The 21330-nt window shown below is 38.4% G+C and overlaps 1 long non-coding RNA gene across 1 annotated transcript; it reads right to left on the minus strand.

Moving 5' to 3' along the window:
• Window positions 1-19764: 19764 nt before the first annotated feature.
• LOC117471785 lies at window positions 19765-20738 on the minus strand. Its single transcript, XR_004554812.1, has 2 exons — window positions 20666-20738; window positions 19765-19861 (listed from the first exon to the last, which is right to left on the minus strand). It is a non-coding gene; the product is annotated as an uncharacterized LOC117471785 (long non-coding RNA).
• Between the last annotated feature and the right edge of the window lie 592 nt (window positions 20739-21330).

The raw sequence follows: 21330 nt of genomic DNA on the forward strand, positions 1-21330 counted from the left end.
TCGACTCAAAAACACCAGATTATCCTTGTTAATTACACAACATTGATTGGTTTAAATTGTGTGCAATGCTTTTGTAATTTTCCCCTTCGATTCGGAGAAACAAATATGTGTTCAGAGTTTAGGATGGCCGAAGACACTACACTACCCAGAATCCTCAGCTATTGTTCCGCTTTGCCTCAAGCTCTGTGATTGGTTGACCTCCAACTGCATTCCATATGGAAAAAAAACGTTTCGTAAAAGATCAAATCATACTTTATTCAGCAGTGCTTGCTTTACTCTTTGAAAGTCATCACATGAATGCATTGTAATGAATGGTTTGGCTGCATTAAACATTACACATCTGTCGTAGTTCTTTATTTATCTACAGAGGTCGGGCCTCAGAATAGACCGGAAACTATTCTTTTACCGTTCGGTTTTAATTTCACAATAAAGTTAGTAGTAATAATTTGTTTTGATATTATTGTTTTTTATTAACTACTAGACCGCTGGGTCATGTTAAGACCATCTTTTCTGTGTTGCTGTGGCTTTTTTACATCGCTTTTGTGTTACAAATATCAAAACAATAACAGAATATATCCGTCGTAAACTAAACCAGAAACAGCAGTATATTTTATTTTGTTAACACTGTAAACTTGACAGCTTTTTAACCCGCACCTCCTACTGGTTAAAGCACGTTATTACACGTTTAGAGTAATTGCAATGCAGGTAGATTGTGTTGCTTTTTAATGACTGTTTTAAAATGCCTTTTTCTTAATGTCTTTCATTTTTGTAAAGCACTTTTGAATGTGTTATATTTGATGAAAACATTTAAATATTAAGAGTACATACTCTTAATATAGTGGGAAAGTGGAAGGTCAATGATATAAATAATATAGAATAGAAAATATCAAGAAGATACTGTAAGTGATCTCTACAATAAAACAGTTTAGTGCCTGATAGGAGGATGTGCAAAACAGACAAACTAATAAGGCTTTATTTAAACATTAAAGAATACTTTAGGTTAAGGTCTTCTTTTAAATAAGAAAAAAGCTTTGGGGGTATCTACAGATATTAAGCCTGACAAAGTACTTAACGTCTAATATATTGCATGGTTTGTTTTGGAACTTGACAATCAACTTTCCTTCAATGTTAACTATGTTGAAGCACTTATTTTAACTGATATTATACATATTAATTATACTCTTATAAGATGTATGTAGATAGTATAAGAAATGTGCAGAATATGTTTAATGGTGGAGGTACACAGATATCGATAGATGTCTTGTAATGCACTGTTGAGGAACCTGTGACCCAAGTTTTTCATTCATTGCATAACTACACCGTAGTTGTGTATATGATATGTCAATGAACCTTAGAAAATCTTGAAATCTTGAAAGGGATGTGCAAAATAGCCATTACTGTATATACAGTTTTCAATTAACTATTAGTAGAGAATAACGAGTAATGAATATACTTTATAGGGATCTGCAGATAAATATTTAGCCTTCTCAAGCACCCACTACCAAATATCTCGCCTGATTGTTGGCACTTGACAATCACCTTCACTGAATTTTACTCAGGTGTAACTAAAGTCTGATTTAAGGGTTGTTTATATTTCACATCATTAATCCAAATCTGTAAAGTAACTAAAATAAATGTAGTGGAGTAAAAATACCAGGTTAACCTTAAAGAAAGCCTTCAGGATTATAAAAGACCCCCATCACCCCAGCCACAAACTGTTCTGTCTGCTGCCGTCTGGCAGGCGGACCGCAGCGCAGCATCCGGACTAAAACCACCAGACTCAGGGACAGCTTCATCCCACACGCCATAAGACTATTAAACACCTGAACTTTGAAACAACATCCATAACATTCATCTGGCTGCTACTTAGAAATTATTTATCTAATATATCATATTCAATCACTTGTATATAGACTCTTATTGCACTATTTCACTTTTTACTATTTTTATTTTTGTATTTACTGCACTATTTTGTCTGTGTACCTGTTTTATTGTGTTGCACTGTTGGAGGAGCCTGTGACCTAAGGGGGGGGGGGGGGGAGGACCATGGATGTATAATAAGAACTGGATACAGCGTGGGAGGCGGGGCCTCATTCATTCCTATGAGAGTTGCTCATTCGCGCATGATGATAAAATGGCCCAACTTTTGAGAGAGCGAAACGTCACAGATTACCCGGCATGCCTGAGAAGTACCCGTATGTGCGCTCATAGCGCATGCGCAACTTTAACCATGCCCCCCAAAATGCTCGTTCACATCAAGCACGTCAATTTGCGTACACGTAACAACACCGCACGTTCATGACAGCATGGTAATGTTTGTTATGATAGATTTGATATTAACGAGGCGGCAGTTAGCAGCTAGCGGTTAGCTAGTAATTATGCTAATTTACACATCAATCGTTATGTACTTTTATATTACGCTGTAACAGGATCTAGTGATATCCAAGCAACAGAGCTTCATTTAGCATGAAAGAATTATTGCACTGTATATATATATATATATATATATATATATATATATATATATATATATATATATATATATATATATATATATATATATATATATATATACACAGTGCAATAAGCTTCTTAGTGCAATAAGAAGCTACAGGGACGTTAATCTATGTCGGTAATATTAACTTTATTTAATACAACATTTACGGTACAAGATTTAATCATACAGCCCATGTAGTATAATATTTTACAAATGATGAATTACAGCAAACATGTGCAATATATCCATTATTACAGCTCCGTGGGCTGGCAGTAAGGCGATATGGGTCCGTTCTTATTGTGCATCCATGGGTAAAGATAAACTCATGTAGTGCTGAACACGTAACATGAACGTGCCGGGCGGCGCGGTCCCGTGGGTTAGATGCGCGTTCATAATGCAGAGGGAAATAACTCTCAGAATAACGTTATTAGCACATTTTACAACTTGAGGAACGAATGTTTTTAATAAGGGCTATACAAGTGTTCATACTGGGTAGTTTATTTAGTTTAAAAAAAATTATCCAACGATTTACAGACCACTCTTTCCCCATGTAAGTCAATGGGAAAAAGTGTTTCCGGGCCTGGCAACCAAAAGGAAGTGTAGTACCGCCGTTTGGCCAGCACGAATATTTTCATCAGAGTCCGGCGCACTTCCTGGGGGCTTGGGGAGGACACGTTCCAAGCACATGGTGTAGTCCCATAGCTGAGGATTCTGGGTAGTGTAGTGTCTTCTGCCATCCACACACTATGAACAAATATTTGTTTCTCCGAATCGAAAGGGGAAAATACAAAAGCATTGCACACAATTTAAACCAATCAATGTTGTGTAATTAACAAGGATAATCTGGTGTTTTTGAGTCGATGAGTAGTGCAGATATCACTGTAAATAAAATCAATCGACAGTAAGGAGAATACTTACTTCCGGGTGTAAAATCCTCCGTTATCCAATGGGAATGGACGCTCATCGCTCTTTGGGTCCGTAATACAATAAAGGGGACATGATCAAATAGGAATATAATTATCTTTTAAATAACGTTAACTAAAGGGAACAATCTATTTGCCTTCCTTAAAAACGAACTAATTTAATAAAAATCACAGTTGTATTACACACAATGCACTGTTTTTTGAGAACAAAAATTGGTAAATAATGCACCATAATACATTCTGACGAAAAATAAAAATGATTATGAATACAAATAAAATAAAAGAAGCCTCCCGTGAGTTACTACAAGCTATAAAGTAGATTTTAAAAACGTTTTATAGAATAAAAGCTCACTGCGGGACGTTGTAGAAATGCGTGTGTGCACCACGACAAAGGAGCCTCATTCACTTTACATTGGGGTTGTTTGCGTGGTGCAGACACGTAAATGTAGCAAAGTTCGTGACTCCACCACGCACTGCGGTGTTAAGGAGTCGTGGTGGAGTCACGCATTCTGGTGAGACCAGGTTGGATGAAAGGGAGTCAGAGGCGGTGTGAATTATGTCCCATAACGTGTCACCACACTATACTTATCCAAAGAAATGTCAGTATGGTTTGTGGTAGGCCTAAGATTAGTAATAATTTAAATTGCATTATCTGACTTGTGATTTCAGCAACAGGGAAGAAATAGGCCTCCTCACTGTTATTGTCTTTTTACTTCAACAGAGACTACAACAATTCAACAGTCTCATAAGATCAAGTCTATTGAGAGTTGTATGTAGGCACAAGGCATGGCTCTTAGAATGAAACTATAGTCACAACAGCATTACACAAAATGAATATGATTACAATTAAACACATCTTAGATATTGTAGGTTTACCTAATGTTTATTTTCCCTGATCATATAGGCCAGGGAATGAGAGAAGTACCAACATGGTCAGATAAGCCAAAAAGTAAACTGAATTGTATAACCAAAATATGTTGTTTATTAACTCTTTGTATGAAAAGGCTCATCAGCCTATTCATAATAAACTAAGAAAAAAAGTTATAAAAGGAGCACATCCCCTAACACTATTCAAAGGTCTCACACAGACACAGCAACACATTGGACACACGCTGACAGAGAGAGACAATGCTGCAGCTTTCCTCAGCCTATTATCCAGGCCTGACGAGGGATTAGGAACACCTGAGAGAGAGGCAGCACCTGGAGGGAGACACACACACACACACAACACAACATAACATGTAACACTAATATACCAACAGCTAAGTGTATGTTGCAATGAGTGGAGGGCGGAAACTTTTCATTTCTGTCTTAGTTGGACTGATTTACACATAGTTCATATTTCGATTTGACAATACTACATTAATAGTAGGCTTCAATAATATTTGTTGTAAAGTTTCTTGAAGGTCGCCTTTATATGGGATTAGTTTTGTACAAAAGAACCCTTAGAAAAGACAGAAACATCAGAATGAGAATACCTTTATTTGTCCCACAGAGGGGAAGTGCATTTGTTAGAGCAAATAAAGAGCCAACATGACTTTAATATTACCGGTAAAAGGCAAGGCTAAACCATCTCAAAGATAACATCTTTTTGTGACTGTACTTATGGGTAAAATGAGAACACATTAACTACAAAAGGAAGTCTCCTCTTGGTAAGACATGTTTTTATCACATAATGCAGGCGCAGAGAGGACCGAACAACATTCGAGCAGAGCGCACAGATTTTAATTTACATCGACTGACCTTTTCAACTCCAAGAGAAGCCACTTTCCAAAGGAACAGTGAACAGTTTCTTAAATAGCCAGTGACAGCTGACAAAAGAATGACTGCCCTTAATCCTCACCAAATCCTGCGTAATAGTGGGATATGTAAATGTTAACTTGTGATCCTTCATTATGTGGACATAATGGCCTATTCTTTAAGGGCACTGCAAGTAAGGGACATTTTAATCAGTGGTGCAGAGTTTCAAATCTAGATTCACCAAAAAGTATTTTAAGAGTTGTTTAAGAAGATAGTTTGTTTAATTGTTTACATGTTTGTTCTTGTTCAAATCTACCAGTACTGCCTCCTGTTTTTTTCTCTGTGTGTACCTGTGTCTCGCTGGTTTGGCGTGGCTGACCTACTTTCTCCTTCCCTCAGCTGCTGTTCATCAACCTGATTACCAGCACTCAACTGCACCTGTATATAAGCCCTGTCCTCACCTCCAGTCATCACCAGCTCGTCATGTTTCCACTTGTTTTAAAATGCAACGCCCTATTCAGTTGTTGCCTCCTTGCTTGTATCTGTCTTTGCCAGAACATATCCTTTGTCTCCTGTTTAGGACCACTGACCTGACTATTTGCCTGCCACGTCCAGTATTGTCCTGCCTCGCCCTATATTTTCCCCAGTGCTTGCTCCATGGACTCCCTGGTTTGCACCCCCTCCCCTTGTAAGTGGTTAGCCCCTGCAGCTCTTTAGCTCTTGTCTTGTGTCCTTGTGTTTGCATAATGGATTCAGCTCTGTTGCTCTCAGCGAGCAGTAACAGTTCTACAAAACCAGGAAGGTGTCATGGAGGAAAAAGAAAAAAAATATGGTTATTCTATAGTTTTGGCTGTTAAACAATGTATTTTAGGATAACTGATGTTCATTGTTGTCTGACAGATATCATCCATTTGATTAAAAACTCAGCTTAAGGGTTTTGAAGTGCTTCATAAATGCCTACTTCATCTTTTACGGATGTACAGGAGATGGAATGTACCTACCTACTAAAGGTTTTTGTTACCCTCACCAAAACTTGACAGCTTAGTGTGTACAAATTATTAAATCTAAAGCACAAAATATGTAATAATGAAAAGCCATTGAAGTTCATACGTGTATTTTGAATAGTGAATAAATAGGGGGACATTGCTGTATCATTCTTTTCTTCGGTGCTAGAATATGAATACCTATATTTTATTATTTAAAACAGGGCAGTGCCTAATGGCAACGAACATCGTCTCCAAATTGGATCAAAAGCTTTTGACCATGTCAATCATATTTTCATGATAATGATGTGTACTAAGGGATAGAACATCAAAGCAGTAAAGAACCTGTTTGATCATAGATAAGATTAACCTGGCGTGTTATGATCTAAATCCTATTTTCATTGTTCTTCCTGTTACTCTGCATTGAATGATTCTGTGCAGATGTTCATGCTATTTTCTTTTACGAGCTGTATGTGTTCAGACTCAATTTCCCCAGTTCTGTAGCCTCAGATAACTGCTGGCTCCAAGCCTCAGCTGAACCTTCTCAGCCATGTTTCCTCTTTGCTTATCCCCACTTGCCATGGGCTTGCTTTCAATAAGTAAACTGTACACATTACTTTCAAATATAAATCTAAAACTCTCACTTTGCTGACATCAATTCAAACCAAACTAGACAAGTCTGTATCATCACTCCCCACCGTCGCAGCTGCTTTTGTTTTAATTGTATCACGTCCTCAAAATCCTCTTGGGGCATTGGTGCTTTCAGACCTCATGAGTTGGGCTGATTTTTGTTTCAGAGTGTTGGTCACGTTCACAGCATCAAAACCAAACACTGGTATGAGGGATGAATGGCACAGGCATTGCACTTTGATTTACCAGAGGCTTGAAAAAATTAAAGACAGTTTCGGCAGCACCTCGGATTATCGGATTTGTCAAGGATTGGCTTAAATAGACTTGATCCAATTTGCTTAGTAGTTAACAATAAAGAGGTCTCAATGAAAACACAATTAGTCACTCCTGTTTCCCGCCTGCAGTCATTCTGACCACAGCCTGTTTCCAGTTTCGCCTGCCTGCCTCCTGCCTGCTTACAGATTACCTGTTGCCCCTCTGCTTTGAACTCTCAGCAAGTAAACCATTGATTGCTTTTAACTGTGCTGCCTTTGAGTCCTTCTTGTGACTCCACATCTCTGTGTTCAGAGCTGTTGTTGCAATTTCCCCCTTTAGCCATCTCATACAAACATTCCCTGCTCTTGCCTTCCCCCTGTCTTCTCTCTTTACCAAATTCTCGGTTCATGTTTTGCATCCTATTTTACACTATTCATTATACATCCCTTCCCCATTTATTCGGTGTCACCATGCTTTTCTCTCTGGCTCTCACTTTCCTTCCCGTAGTGGCTCATCTCCCATCTCAGACACCACAATGCTGTGTGAGTTCAGAATAGGAAGGAACTACTTCTGCTCCATAGCACAGGACAAGACAAAAACCCACACAATGCACGAGTGCTGAGCATGTTGACTGGGCTTACACAGGGCTCTGGTCCAGAGGCTTACACATTTCTCCGCCAAGCAATTGTTTCCCGTGTTTTCACCCTGCAAGCAGCCCAGTGAAATGAAATCTATGTCATACTGACGGTGGATGTGATGCTTGCAAGGTAATTATTTGAGAGAATATATGAATTTTCATGGCATACCTTTATTCTGTTACATCTCCTAAATATGGATCAGATATCTTTGTTGACCTCTGTTTTCTGGGCTGGAGATTAAAGAGGAAACTTTTCATGGAAATTACATATGATTGCAAGCCAAAAGTCTGCTATCTTAATCATTCTAACCACTGATACAGTAAGTGCTGGAAACGTCTGTGATGTTTCAAGAATCAAGCTCATTTTAAGATTCAGATTTCCCTTGGCTTAACTTAGCAGATCAAACTTCCTTCAATCAACCAAATAATTGGTAAAATCTTTGGGATTTCCTGGACAACATAATTCAGCCATCTTTGTATTTTCTTCTGCTTCTCTGACCAGGCACAGATGTGTTATATGACCAAATTAAAACAGGAAATGACGATTGCAGCTAATTCTCAGCTCATCTTGATTAAAGAGCAACTCAAGCAGTTTAAATTCTCACAATGCTGCAATGTTCACAGGTGCAACATATATAAAGTTGTACTTAATTGCTCTTTCAGTAACATTTAAGCCACGCTAGTGTCAAGTGTAATACATAAGACAAAACATGACATTCAGTTCTTCACTTCCTCTCAGTCGTGCTGATTGGAAAGTTTGATCGTGTTGATTGTGAATCCAATAGGCCTCCCTGAAGAGCAATGCGTTGATAATAACACTCTTTTGGTTTGACGACACCTCTTGACACCTCTAGATTCTATATTGTCATTGTGAGGCATGTTATACATTTCCAAGAACTTTAATATTTCTGCAGAGCCACGTTAATGTCTGTCGGTCAGACTATACAACCAGCACAGCCCCTGGTAGACCCCCCCCCCCACACACACACACAACACAGACTATAACATCCCTTGCTGTTAAATACCAACCAACTATGTGCAATATGTGCTATATGTGCAATATATATATATGCCGTTAATAACTGTGCAATATATACCTGGCTGCTAAATCCTAAGAACTGTTACAGGATGTGTATTTTGTAAATGGTGTAACTTTTTTAAAAATTATTTCATTTCATTTAATTTCAAACCTTTATTTATCCAGGTGAATCCCTTGAGATCAATTGATCTCTTTTTCAAGGGAGACCTGCTCAAGTAGGTTCCACATGAAACATAAAACAACAGAACAACAAAAAGGACATCATACAGCATCAATACAGGGATTACAATTTACAATAACTATCCACATGAACAGGTACCAACAGCATCCGATTCAGTAGCATCCAACCGAGCTTTAAAAAACATTTAGTGGCACCAGATTGCTCAGTTTCCATTTTAATTGCAGACTATTCCAAGACAGAGGAGCTGCGCATCTAAAAGCTATCTTCCCTAAGACAGTCCTAGCAGTTGGCACATTTAATAAAACCACAGCATGCGATCTCAGGCAGTAGCCACTTACAATTCGCCGTGAGATCAGGGAGCAGATGTAGGATGGAAGTTTCCCTAACATGGCTTTGTAGATGAACATGTACCAGTGACTGAGCCTCCGTACAGTTAGTGAAGGCAAACCAGCCCTTGCATACAGGGTACAGTGATGGGTTAATACTTTACAGTTTGTCACAAATCTCAGTGCACTGTGATACGCAGCATCTAACTTGATCAGGTAATTGGCAGGTGCATTCAAATAAAACAAATCACCATAGTCCAGCACTGCTCACAGTGACTAGCCTTTTCCTGGCCTCAAGCGAGAAACAGGACTTGTTCCTGTAAAAGAAACCTAGCCTAACCCTCAGCTTTTTAAGCAGGTTTTTGACATGAAGTTTAAAAGTGAGACAATCATCAAGCCAGATACCAAGGCATTTGTAACAGGCAACCACTTCAAGTTGTATTCCTTGCGTAGTTACAATATCCAAAACAGGCTCTGGTGTCTTTTTAGCTTTTTATATTTTTTATTATATCATAATAATCATACATTTCCCCTCTGTTGGACGAATAAAGGTATTCTGATTCTGATTCTGATTCTGTAAATAGGACAACTCATGCTTGGTGCTTTTTTGCAGATTCAACTTCACATTACTTTCCTTTCAAGCCAGAGTAGAACACTTGTTCACATTGAGACTTTGGCCCACTCAAAGGCTAATTCAGTTGCAGGTCGTTCTATCCTCCTGGAAAACTGACAATAATTAGATCAGTTGTGTCTTTGAAAGACACAGACTCATGCCTTTATGTCATTGTGATCTGATTAATCTTGACTTGTCCCTAGTAAGTAGGTAATGCGACACTGGTAATATTACTGATAATAACTGCCTGTTAGTTTAAGATTTGATTTCAATATTTGATTTATCCCTTTTAATGTTTGAACTGATAAGGCTCCTAAGTCTTCTATTCAGTTTATTTTTCTCTTCTTCTGAACATGACTTGCCTGAAATACTCATAAAGCACCTTGTTCATCACATACTTTGGAAGTATTTCATAAAGGCATCCTTTGTTTTTAATCTTGATAAATAAAAAAGACACATATATTACATTGCACAATAGAGTGGGAAAGGCATAATCTGGAGAAAAAGAATAAAACTAGTGTGGCTTTTTGTTCCATAAAATGGGATAACTTTACATAATGTTCAATTATGTAAACAGATATGTTTACATAATTGAAAAGTGCTGGCATATTACCCTTAGTGTTCCCCTATCCGTGCCATTTTGTGACATTTGTATGGGATTCAGATTACATTAATACTGTATTTCAGAACAAAAGGCCCAAGCTAAATAAAGAACTTCTCTGAAAAAGCCATTGACCGTTTTCTCTGCTGCAGCTGTTAGCTATCATCATTACCGCAGGGTGCCATTTTTACAATACAGTTGATCAATGACAGACGAGAAATCCTCAAGCTCTGTGGCTCCTTGGCTCACCCAAGCTTAAAGGGATGAGACATCTATCCTGTCCTATTTATCTTCATATATCTATATATCATTTTTCAGTAAAACCCGTGCAACTTTGAAGAGGAAGTAATGAGAAAATGTAGTTATAGCTGAGGGGAAGGAGGCAATGCATTCTTAAGAATTGTTTATTTTATAGTGTATATGTTGCCTGAGATACAACCTGATTAGGACTCAGTCTGCATTGTCTTTTTTATTAATTCCTATTGTCAAATGACCACTTTTTATTATTTTCATTACAGTCTGACATTATTACTATCTATCATTTTCAGTCATTGAATCCCATAAAAAGGCAAAACCCCAAAACTGAGTCCATCTGTCAGTTGCTTCCTAGCTTGTTTCTGGCACGAACCCTGAAGCCTCCTATCACTATTGGAAAAGTACATCAATAATAGAAAGCATTATACATAAATATAAAGTTACTTTTAAAGAGCTGAATAATCCTTTGAAACAGCTGGGCCGTGTAATGTGTTCCAGATGTTACACAGGAAGGAGTAAATAGTGCATTGGTTAGGGTACTATATTTTTTTCAAAAGGAAGATAAGGGACTGAGTAAAGAAACTCCAGTGCTAACGTTAATTTTAATGAAGGGACAGTAATATCTAGTGCAACAGTGTGGCTGATTTGTATATTATTTAATCTTTTTTAGGGAGAAAGAGGATCATCTATAACTGGCTTTAGTAACACAGACAATACCCATTAAATAATATAGAACATCTACAACATTGTCAGGAGACCAAAATATTCTCTGCATCGCAACTTTATTCTTATTCCACGTGTCAGGTTCAATATGTACATGCAGTCGTACAATAAACCAAATCTGCTTTAACAATCCCCATCCCTCTGCTGACAGTATCATAAATGCAGGCTGCCCTTGCTGTCTCTCTGCAGGCCACACAGCAATGTGCGGCATGGAGAGCACAAGCACCCAGAGGACACAACAGGAGCAATTACACTTAACTCTTGACATTTGAGTGACAAGGAAACTGATTCTGAAATAACCTGTAGCACAGCGAAGTGTTAAGTGCTAAAAATCTTTGCCTGAGGCGGCTATAGGGGAGCTGGGCCCACACAACAAGCAAGTTGACTTGCTGTTCTGGAAAGAAACGGCTCCCCTTTGTGCGTTTCAGGGAGCTAAAGAAATACAGTAATCTGCTCTCTGAGACACAGCGTGCTAACTAGACGAGACAACATATCAGTGTGGACTCTGGGTTTAGCACCACCAAGTCTCCAGCTGTGGAATAGATACAGGCAGTTCTTCAGGTTTGATTTCAAGGGAACAATGTTAAAATCACCCCTTTTACTGCCTATACAGCTACATCAGAAACATAGATGGGCTCTGTTGTCCTGAACTGGTAGATGGCTGTGTTCTTTATTGACACTTAAAGGTAGCATTAGTTTCTAAAATGGCTGTTTGGGAGCGGAAATATTCGAATAATGGACTGTGTTTGGGCCCATAAATAATGTTTTATTGTACCGGTGCTGTACAGTTCCTGCACTTAACAAATATTAATATGTTTTGAAAGCTAGAAAAAGGTATATGGGCTGTACAACTTATTTGACAAATGCCTAACACTTTGCAGATGTACGTGGTTTGAATAGCTAACCAAAATGCACGCACAGAAACTTGGTAAGAGCTTTAAATATAATAAATAACTTTTTTAAAGCTTTATTTTAGATGGATAGTGCAAGCGTCTCTAGAGACCAACATATTTACTTTGTTCTAGCTGAAACGGTTGTATATTTACGATTTACATAATGAAAAACATGCAAAAGTGCTGCATAGGAAGGTGATGCATTAAAAACATATTGCCTGAAGCATTACAAAAACACGTAGTGAATCGGACTAATTCAAAATGTTCATGACTCTGAATCATTGAGACAAAGTATAATTTCAAAGTACTGAAATAATCTAAAAGGTTAAGCACTAAAGCATTGGAATAAAGAAAACAAATGTCAAAAGCTACCCACAAGCAGACACACCAAATGTTTATCTGTTTACACAGTGCCTGAGGCTGTAATAATCTCTTTAGTTCCCACAACAGTCAAATGTTTTGTGTTTGTCACAGCTGCTCCTGCGTCAGTCTCATCCCCTGCTTCCCTTTGTCTGTGTGTTTATGTCTCTTTTTCAGATGCTGACATTTCCCACCTGTCCACCAGCCACCCTCACTGTGTTTTCCCTTGAGTCTGACTTCCTGTACAGCTGGTTGTCGTCTCAATTGCAAATTATACACTAATGTTGAGTACTGCCTGCACACTACATTAAAGAACAAGTGTTTTCTGTTATGTTTAGTGTTAGAGAGCAGATTAAGGGTAGTCAAACCATGTTCTGATGTATGTTGTGGCTCATTAAAGGAGACTCTTGGCGTAACAAACCATGCAAATGTCATGTCAACATTTTCTTATTTGTTCTAACCCTGAATTTGTTTAAGAGAGGTTTAAGGTTGATGTTGTTTTCATGGAAAAGGGGAGAAATTATTCTGAATTACTATAGTAAAAGGACTATAGGGACATACCTTAGCCAGATGAGACAATCATCTCTCCATGAATCTTGACTGATAGTAAATGTTTCCTTGTTGCTGCATGTCCTGAATACAATAGCATAATTTAGCATTGTTGCTAACCAGGATCTTCTCCTCCTGGATGCATGTTTCCCCTTTTCCAATTGAGTTTTTCAGTGAGGAAAATGCAACACGACAGTGACTTATGTTTACTCCATTGGTCTCCCCAGACGCTGGATCTCTACCAAACAGATAACCATTGGGCTGAGTGACAATGATTGAAGAATCTGCAGCGAACGTGTGGTATCAACTCCGATGATGGACCAAGATTATTGTGTTCCAGCTCTTTGTGAAATCTTGTTCTTGAAGTATCTGCCATGAATCAAGTGAGGATGAGTAATGTGTCACCTTAACGTGACGGACAATTGGCAGACCACTGCTAGATAAACATTTCATATTTGTTTTTTATGAGTGATTTATGTTTGTAAGTCGACTTACAACAACCTCTGTTTCAGCTTCATATTGACTTGCCCATTTGTGGTTTCATGGATGTAACCAACTAGCTAGCTTGCAATTAAAGTCAAGGACATACTGGGCTCTGATTGGTCATATTTTTTTCTCCAACTGTTGGAAACAGCCAGCATGGCCACAACAGCAGACCTAATGTAGATATGCTGGACATTTCCAGAGACGTAGCTGGGGTTTTAGATGTTTGAAAACAATTGAATTTACATACAGTTAAGAGTAATCTTCAATGTTAACAAAACAAGACCCCTTGAGGAAATAACGTCACAGTGTGGACACACACGTTTTCAGTAAAGGTTACACCATTGTTTTACTATATTTCAAAAAGTGTGAACTGCAGTAATATGTGCACAATCAATTGCATTTATTTACATGGGCATGATCATAGGATACAATTTGACTCATGATCACTTGAACAAACAAATCTGTTGAAGTTGATCAATCTGTGTTCACATGATTTGTATGAACTTTATGAATTAACCAGAACAACCAAAATGTACAAGTGACTGGTATGATTTTCAGATATTTAGTCTGTGCATTCATTTAAAAAGTAACTGTTTTGTTTCAGGGTGTTATGTGTTTGGATAGCCATGGCTACAATATAAGACAAAACAAAAGAAAAGCAAAGAAAAAGTACACAGTTCTATTTTCCAGCCAGTCAAAGCCAGACAAAATCAGGCACAAAGATTGTTTTCAAATGGGAGTCAGTGACAGTCGACTGTGTTTTGCAGTGTGTCTAGCCTCCGGTACCTGCACGTAGAACGAGGGTCACAAAGGATACACCAATTGTGTCCTTCAAATGCAGGCGAAAGCGGGACCCAATCCTCAGGCTGCATTCCTTTGGAAGGGGACAGCCTTGTCATGTTTGGTTTTGAAACACAGACTTCAAAGGATGCAGCCACTGAATTGGGCCACCGTGAATCTGTGCAGCCCCAACTCTGTGATGCACATGTGGTAGACTGTTCATCATAACTAATTGTGTTCACAAAATGCAGAGCCCTCACCCATCGTTATACGTTTTATGCCGTGGGTTGATTAAGCATGTCTGTACATGAATAGGCTCAGTCACTGATTTGTTGTCTGTATAGCCATCAAGGGAGAGCTCACCATCCCTTGATGTGTTTATATATTACTCATGAATATGGAGGACAATACAGTCTGAGATCCCATGTCTAATTTCTACTGACGGCCCTGGATGCTTGGACAGAGCCTGTGTGGAGAGGTTGTCTGTGCTACCCTGCAAAAACAGTCCAACTTATGTCTATGAGGGTTATGGCAAGGAAACCTTTGATATTGCAATGGTAATTTTTAGGATGCTATCTCTTTATCGTCTCTCCTTCTCACTGCATCTTTTTTCTCTCTGGCTTCCATTTAATTTTATTCGGGATCATCAATTAATTACGATGGATTGTTATTGTTTGTTTCCCCTCGCAAACAAGATTGTGCGTTGCTGCTGTGTCAGCTGGGGCTTGGAAAAAGAAGCTCTTAATCTCATCTGGATCAGCTGGTGTAAATAAGAGTTAATAAAAATGGTTCTAGCTGTTGTGGAGCAAGCTGAGCTTCTACGTTTCTTGTACCTTTCTTTAATGCAATGAATGACACCAGACTCCTGCAGAAACTAACGTTAACAAATGCAGAAAGAGCGTTTACCTAAGTGAAGTCAATCTTTCAAATAACTGGTTTGACATTGGTTGAAATGTGAAATATTATTTGATCATGGGGAAGTTTGTAAAGGAGGACGCAGCACAAATTTTATACAGAAGTTAGTGAATAGTTAAATAGACATACTGTATAATACCTGTCCTGATGGATTGAAAAAACAAGAAAAATATAAAACATCTTTGGTCTGATCTACATTTTACATCTTACCAGAGCAGTTTTTTTAATTAAATACACATCACTTGAAAAAAATACTTTTCTCTAACTATCCCTCCTCTGCAGGTCATAATAATTATAATGCATGCTATTTATATAGCGCTTTTCCTGGTGCTCAACGCGCTTGAAGGTCATCTCAAATATAATTATATGGGTAACATCAATAATTATTTGAAAATGCAATGAGCATGCAATGTGAGACCTTAAATTGACATTCCTGTCCAAATTAAAACATCTCCATATTTAGAATTGTTATACAATCTTAGTCTCCGAGATATGAAAATGAAAATATTCAGATCTCTTATTTGTCTTATTAAACCCAGGTGTTCATTTTACTATCACATAAGAAAACCAACCAATGTTTACATTCAATAAAGCTTGTGCTAGGCAATCTTTGACATTCATTCTTTAAAAATAATGTTTTTCATAATGTTTTCTCATTAAATATTAAATTATATTACATATTTTATTTCCCTCACACAATGAAATATATAGGAGCCTGGGTGACCTTCAAGATAACTGCACTTTATGTATTATTAACAACAACTCATATGTAGTGGGTGGTATCTAAAGGTAAGAACCCGTTAGAGCTGTATTTAATGTCTACCTGGCAAAAGATCCTGTCATCACACGGATGCCACTCGACTCTTATTAAATCCGCTGCAGTGAAATTGTTTCCTCCTCCTTGTACTAGCACAGCCAAGGTCACTACAAAGAAAAAAACAGGGTAACCTTGTCAAACTAAGCTGTGTGCGTCCCCAGAGTGTACTTGATTAAACCAACACCAGGGTTAACAAAGTTACTTTTGAACTGTTATAAATCACACATGTAAGTCAGAAAACAGGCGAGATTTTCAAGCAGTAGTAACATGGTGTATGTCATGTCATGATGTTTATATGATCTATTTTTTATTAGGTGTTTATTTTCCTTCTTGTTTTGAACAGTGGGCAGTGGAGGAAAGTAGGGAATGAGAAACGTTTTCTAAATGAAATATAAATGCAAAAGTTAAAGCTCTGTGATCAAGTTTCCATCTTATAATTATGTACAGTCTCACATCAGAGAACTGACGGCGAAAAAAGGTAAAGAGAGAAGGTAGAGATTTAAATTCTAACACATATATATATATTTTTTATATCACAATGAGTCACTTCTTTCTACAGTTAATTAGTCTGTTCATCATCTCTAACAAAAGGCCATTCGAAACACCTGCGCAAATTAACTCTGCTTTAACTCACTTCCTTTTTAAAGATGGCACAATCTTAAATAATTATTTAATTCATCAACAATACATTGATAATCTCATGCAACAATAAAGCCACCTGCTGAAGGCCTCGATTCAACCTTGACTCAATCTTTCATTATTTTACACTGTGCTGCTATGACTTATTGTCAAACATGTCTGTTCTCTACAAGGTCGGAAACAAAAGATTATTTTCATTATTGATAATATTTCTGATTAACTGCTTGATCTATAAAATGTGACAAAATAATGAAAAATGTCCATCGCAGTATAGATGAAAGTCAGAGATGATGTCTTTTGAAATGTCTTGTCAATGCAAGGACACAAAGATATTGAGTTTAATACAATTAAAACAGAAAAGCAGGAAAGTGCCTCATTTGAGAGATTAAGAACAACAATCTCTAGCATTTGCATTAAAGGGCCCATGTCATGGCCATTTCCACTGATCATAATTACATTGTTGAGGTATACTAAAATAGATTTATACTGTGCAATTTTCCAAACTCACATTGGTTTCGCATACAGCATCTCTGTCAAGCATGTGTATTCAGCAGTATTCACTCTCTCCACTAAACGACTCGTTGGAGCTCTTGCCCCCCCCCCTCCCTGTGAGCCTAGTGTGCTCCGATTGGTCAGCTCGGCCACTCTGTTCTGATTAGTCAACCACCAGAGAGGCTCCGCCCGCTTTTTTCGGGGAACATCAGTGTAATAATGGCGTCGGTACAGCTGATATTTTATACTAACTAACCGAACTGAACCTACAACTGTTGTTATAGAAGAGTGTGACGGCCCCAGGGCCTTTGTGCAGGTGTGTTGCAGGGCTTACGGTGGGGTGGAGCTGAAGAGGGTAATCAGCGCGATCACGGACACCTCCGTAGCCGGTGCTATTAATCCCAGCGGCCCGGAGTCTCTCTCCAAAGCGGCTGCAGAAGGACGAACTCGGTGATTCTCTCCCCTCGACCACCTATCTCTGCATTTACCACAATAAATGTGCCGTGGTTTTGTAAACTCGTGTATGTCTCCTTGCCTTTCCGTTGTGGCCTACGAGCCGGTCATAACAAAGAGTAAGTTATTTTTACCTGTAATAAACTACTACTGTTTGATGAGAAATCAAATCATGGTTTGCTATATATGAATGATATGTTAGAGGAGCAAATAATTCAGGGAAGAAAGGATAGGCCTACTAAGTATTTCCATTAAACTTTATTTTTAGAAATGTACAAAATGAACATATATACACGGTATATCATCCATTCATTCAAAATGCATTCATCATCATAATTATTCTATATATATAATTTACACAGTGCCTGTAAACCGGAGGAGAACGCTGGCATTTCTCCTCCTACTTGAAAGACTACGGAGGGATAGGGTCTGCACAATTAGTTTGTGTGTGTGTATATATATAGGTCTATATAGCTCTGAACGTTCCACTTCCTGCCTGCCTGACCTTACGTTACGGCTGCGCCGCGACAAAAATAGGATTCGATCCTAATTTTAGAAAAGCCCTGCGCCGAGCCGCTTCTGGGACGCTTCTGGGACGCGTCTGAGCCGTAACGCGCCGCGTGTGGTGGAATAGCACCCATTGACTAGAGTGGCCGCGATCACCTTGAGCGCCGCAGACGGACCCGGTGGAATCTAGGGGTGACACGATATGAACGTTAGCTTGGAGGAAAGGCAACTATAATGCAGTGTAATAAAACTACTATGAACAAAAGCTAGTGGTTCATATTAGGCTAGCAATAACGTGTTTATAATTGCAATCGTATACGGGTATTCTGCTACGTTCGGTCATACAATTTAACTTGCATGAATACATTGTTTTGCGCTAGCATACAGCTAGCCTCGTTAGCTATACATGCAGTATATGTACGGTAAATCACCCGGAGTATACTGTATGAGTATTCCGTGTGTGTGACTGCAGACATTCTCCTGCCATGACAAACATGTAAGGCCATCTGCTGACATTGTAGTTGATATATTTAAACGCTAGCAACGTAGCATCACAAAAATGTTTTTCCGACCAAACCTAGCTCTAGCTCCGTGTGATCGGTTGCATACACGCTACGCCAGCTATAATGTAATTACGTTTCGCGACTGACCGCACGGCAAATCACCCAGAGTATACTGTCAATACAGTAGGTATTTTGTGTGTGAATGCAGACATTCTCCTGCTATCCCTGCTGAAAAAACCAGCTTAGACCAACAAGGCTGGTCTGGCTGGTCAGGCTGGTAAACCAGCCTGACCAGCCAGTCAATATTAGGCTGGATTAGTTTGCTGGTTGAGAGGGGTTTTGGACACTTTAGCTGGTCAGGATAGCTGGTTTGGTCACAGTGGTCTAGCTGGTCACCATTAGCTGGTCGGGATAGCTGGTTTAGCTGGTAAAAGCTGGTGGTCACAGTGGTCTAGCTGGTCAGGATAGCTGGTTTGGTCACAGTGGTCTAGCTGGTCACCATTAGCTGGTCGGGATAGCTGGTCTAGCTGGTAAAAGCTGGTGGTCACAGTGGTCTAGTAGCTGGTCACCATTAGCTGGTCGGGATAGCTGGTTTAGCTGGTAAAATCTGGTGGTCACAGTGGTCTAGCTGGTCACCATTAGCTGGTCCGACTGGTATGATCTTGAGTAGAACTTTAACTGGGATTACTTGATGGTTAAGCTGGTCATATATGATGATGAAACACTCTCACCCAATTGCAGTAGCTCAATGAACATCTATCATTTCAGATCAGAGCAGCTACCTTACCAGAAAGGTACCAGAATGTATAGAATGTCTGTAAATAAATACTCATACATCAAATGATTAGAAGCAGGAAAATAATTTATAACACACAATGAACATTAACACACATTTGAAAACATTTTCAAAACACCCATTACTTCATATTTTTAAGCAATTTCCTTCAACTGTTTCTTTCCGTTTTTCACAAGGTCCTGTATTTTTTGTGAAATGTAGTAACCGGCCAACTTCTCCTTCTCGGTCTTCTCCACGTTTTGTGAATTCAGCCATCCTCTGAAGCACTCTTGAAAAGAGAAAGGAAAAACAGATTACATTTTAGCTTTGTGTTATGATTACTTAAATATGTGCACTGTGAGATGAAAAAGACAAATGTATCAAGTTTAGTTTTGAACATTCACTGTGATTGGGTCTATTGTCCACGCAATACACCGTATTTAATTTTTTATTTAATATTCTGTTCTTGTAAATATCATATTCTATTATATTACATGTATATAAACTTTTTGCACTACTTTTTATTTTGTATTTTTGTATTTTATTGTATATGTTGCATTGTTGGAGGAGCTCAGGTCAGAAGAATTGCATTGACATTTCTACACTGTAGCTGCTGAGCATATGAGAATAAAACCTTTGAATCTTGAATCCAACACTTTTTTCAGTGGAAAATCCTGAATTGTAGGATACTTTGGCCATAATAATGCTTTATGATTACATTTCTAGTGAGAAGTGTATATTTTACTTTCAGAATCTTCCTCCAGTGGATGTGTAGCATCTACAGTATGATAGATATATTACTTTACACCCGGAAGTATGTATTGTCATTCTTATTGTCGATAAATTGAGGGATATATACTATATTTTATTAACACCAGTATGTACTTTATACATCCACCTCGAGTGTTTGTCTCTGCACCGGAAATAATTTAATTTTAAAGTTCAACCACATATTATATAAACTATATCAGTGCCACACCTGCGTAACACATGGTGCCTCTTGTCTGAACAATTTTTTAAGCGATTTGTAATCTATTCTTGTCGACTTGCAGCCTAAATACAAAGATAACTCCACTCTCCTACCACTGCTTACCTCTAATGAGCCTTGGTAGAACTAGTGTCCGAGTCATGGGGTCCAGAACTGACTGAAGACATGTGGAACAGAGTCATAGGGTCCAGAACTGACTGAAGACATGTGGAACAGAGTCATAGGGTCCAGAACTGACTGAAGACATGTGGAACAGAGTCATAGGGTCCAGAACTGACTGAAGACATGTGGAACAGAGTCATAGGGTCCAGAACGGACTGAAGACATGTGGAACAGAGGACAGGCATGGTTCGATGTACAGGGAACTTTTTGAACCTTTCTGCAGCGATGAATAAAGAAAACAAAGAAGACATTTTTAATAATAGTAATGATGGTAACAACAATTATATTAGTATAACTATTTATATAGCACTTACACAATTGCAAAGTGATTCTCACAACAAAAATAAAGAACAAAACAATATCAACAATAAAAAAACAAATGATTATAGGAATGTTAAGAGACAAAGAAATGATAAACATTCTGAGAGGCCGACTACAAAAGCTAGACTCAATGGCTCTTGATGACATCAATGAGCAGTCCCAATAGATGCTGTTAGGGATGTCCCGATCACCTTTTTTTGCTCCCGATCCGATTCCGATCATTTGATTTTGACAATCTGCCGATACCGATTTTTCCCGATCCGATCTTTATGCAATGCATTAAGAGA

The sequence above is a fragment of the Trematomus bernacchii genome, unplaced genomic scaffold (assembly GCF_902827165.1).
Source record: "Trematomus bernacchii unplaced genomic scaffold, fTreBer1.1, whole genome shotgun sequence".
In the NCBI taxonomy this organism is placed as follows: Eukaryota; Metazoa; Chordata; class Actinopteri; order Perciformes; family Nototheniidae; genus Trematomus; species Trematomus bernacchii.